General features: G+C 37.5%; 1 pseudogene; it reads right to left on the reverse strand.

The window, feature by feature from the left end:
* Positions 1-2,233: 2,233 nt before the first annotated feature.
* LOC112840605 (programmed cell death protein 5 pseudogene) lies at positions 2,234-2,775 on the reverse strand (annotated as a pseudogene).
* Between the last annotated feature and the right edge of the window lie 591 nt (positions 2,776-3,366).

Consider the following 3,366-nt stretch of genomic DNA (forward strand, 5'->3'; position numbering starts at 1 on the left):
ATGTGCTATGCTGAGCACTGTGAATTGTGCAGGACTGTTGAATCACAGATCTGTACTTCTGAAACAAATAATGCAACATATGTTAAGAAAAAAGAAACAGAAGGAGATAACAGTAGAGGAAGAATGAAGTGGAGTAAGTCAGAGGGGGAGATGAACCATGAGACACGATGGACTCTGAAAAACAAACTGAGGGTTCTAGAGGGGAGGGGGTGGGGGGATGGGTTAGCCTGGTGAATGGTTAAAGAGGGCACATTCTGCGTGGAGCACTGGGTGTTATGCAAAATGAATCATGGAACACTACATCAAGAACTAATGATGTAATGTATGGTGATTAACATAACAATAAAAAATTAAAAAAAAAAGAAATCCTTTCTTTGTAAAGTTCCATCACGGATATCCTAGGGGGAAAATAATTCCCTCTGGAAGCTTACTTCTACTGAACTCAACCATGAATTAGCTAGTATTTGTCATCTGGAAAGTGCTAAGGTGGGCACTGCTGAAAACCAGAGAAGAGTAAATGAAAGTAAGTACATTAAAGCAGAATATTACACAAGTAACTTCCTAAAATGAGGTAATACCAAACATTTAGGATACCAAATTGCAGCAAGGGATAGATTTGAGCATGACTTTCAACAGAAAGTTACCTATATGCCTACACACACACACACACACACGCACACACACACACACACGTAATCTTCTTGATATATGTATATCATATACGTATATATGCGTCCTTTTATTATTTATTATATATTATACATATTATTTCGTATTATTATCTATTTCATACGTATTATATATAGGTTTCCCCTGCTATCCAAAAGTAGAACGTTTCTATGAAACCTTTTATAAACCAAAATGGTGTATAACAAACAAGCAATTAGCATTCATGTATATGGAAAATTTTTTGAGCATCCCTAGACCCAAAAATAACCTCTCTTAGGCTTTTCTGAGACCTTAGGACACATCTTGGCTGCACAGACTAAATTGAGATAAAACACAGATGCTCACAGACACAGCTTGATGCTGAGATGTTGATCATAGCTCGCTGGGAAGGAGCCCGGATGTGCCATTCTCACTGCTTGGGTCATGCACTGCCTCTGTAATGTCTCACTGCAAAACAAATGCTCAATGCTATTTTTACTATTCCCCTTTTTTCATAAAAGTAAAAGTCCTCTTCAGATTACTGCCAGTTAGCAGAACCAGGTACTAACATAGGTCTTCTGTAAAAGTGAAGTGGCATAACATGAAATTTTGAAAAGTGGGGGATGCCTGTGTATACATACATGTGCACAGATGCATAGCACTTTATTGAAGTATAGCCAACATAAATTAAACTACACAAAATGCAGTTATTTAAAGGGACGCCTGTGTGGCTCAGTCGGTTAAGCATCTTTTGCTCAGGTCATGATCCCAGGGTCCTGGAATAGAGCCCCACATCAGGCTCTCTGCTCAGCGGGGAGTCTGCTTGTCCCTCTGCCCCTCACCCCGCTTGTGCTCTTTCTCTCTCTCAAATAAATGAATAAAATCTTAAAAATAAATAAAGGGTACAATTTGATAAATTTGATATATGAATACCTCCATAAAACCATCACCACAATTAGGGTAATGAATACATCCGTCACTGCCAGAGGATCCTTTAATATCTTCCCTTCTAGATGCAATCCCTTATAATTCCTCCTGCTTTCTATCAATATATAATATAGTTTGTATTTTCTAGGTGTTTGTAAAAATCAAATAATGCAGTGCATGCTCTTTTATGTCTGACTTTCACTCAGAATAATTATTTTGAGATTCATACATGTTGTAGCACGTATCAAGAGTTCATTCCTTTTTATTGGTGAATAGTATTGCATTGTATGGCTATTTCAGTTTTCCCAAAAGTATTTATTGATTTCTTGGTATCACTGATACATTTTCTTATTCTTAGACATCCTGATAGGCATATGGTAGTATTTCATTATAGTTTTAAGTTACTTTTTCTTAATGACTAATGGTGTTTAGTATTTTTTCCTATGCTTATTTGCTAACCATATAAATTCTTTGGTTAAGCATCTCTGTATTTTCCATCGAAATATTTTTTTTCTTTGTCATTAAGTTTTGAACATCTTTTATATATTCCAGATACAAGTCCTTTTCAGATAAATTTTCTCCAAGTCTGTGGCTTATTTCATTCTCTCTCTTTTTTTTTTTATTTTGCCTAAGTTTATATTTTTAAAGGCATATAGACAATAAACAAAGTAAACAATCAGGTCTTCACTTCTACCCAGTATTATCTGTCCTAGAACTGTTCCATTAAGTTCCAGTCTCTAAACATCTTAAATTTCAATAATCGTCCTCTTCATCAGAGTCCATGACTTTTCTTCTGTTGAATTTAACTGTGGCTTTCTTTTCTGTTTGTTGGCTTACTTTTCCAAGGATTTCTATTAAACCTTGTTCTGATACCTTCCCACTTAGTTGTCCATATCTTGCCATCTGTTTTAGGTAATTCTCTACTGCTTTAGTTTTTTCGGGCTTTACAAGTGCCAAGTTACTTAAACGGGCCTGGGCTGACTGATCCAGGACTTGGGCTAAGATACTGTTTCTCATTTCTGCTTCCCTGTGTTTTGCTTCCTGTTGTGCTGCATCGCCAGGATCCCCATGCTTCGCCGGCAGTTCGGCCAGCCTCTGTTTCCTCAGAGCCTCCAGCCCTTCCTCCGCCATGCTGTGGCAGTCCGGGACTAGCAGCCACAACCAGGCTCCGAGGGCTCTCCCGCAGCGCCCCGGCGCGCGCACGACTCTCTGGCTTATTTCATTCTCTTAACAGTGTCTTTTGAAGAGCAGATTTATTTTTATTTTGATGGAGTCTAATTTATCACTTTTTTCTTTTACAGATCATGCTTCTGGTGTCATATTTACAAAAATTTTTGTCTAGCCCAAGGTCATACAATATTTTTCCTATATTTACTTCCAGCTGTTTTGTAATTGTAGATTTTACATTTAGGTCTCTAATATATTTTGAATTAATATTTGCATAATGGTGGAAAATATAGATGGAAATCTCCCTTCCTCCTCTTTCCTTTCTCCCTTCCTTCCTTTCTCCTTCCTCCCTTCCTCCCTCCCTTCCTTCCTTCCTAATTGATGGATTGTATGGTAAGAGTATGTTTAGTTTTATAAGAAATCACCTGTCTTCCAAAGTGACTGTACCATTTTGCATTCTCACTAGCAATGAGTGAGTTTCTGTTGCTCCTCATCCTCACCAGCATTTGGTGTTGTCAGTGTTCTGCATGTGGCCATTCTGATAGGTATGAAGTGATATCTCATTCTAATTTGCTTTTCCTTAATGACGTATGATGTGAAGCATTTGTTCATATGCTTATTTAT

Source organism: Callorhinus ursinus, unplaced genomic scaffold (genome assembly GCF_003265705.2).
Source record: "Callorhinus ursinus isolate GAN/ISIS: 27379988/994484 unplaced genomic scaffold, GSC_fseal_2.0 scaffold93, whole genome shotgun sequence".
Taxonomy (NCBI): Eukaryota; Metazoa; Chordata; class Mammalia; order Carnivora; family Otariidae; genus Callorhinus; species Callorhinus ursinus.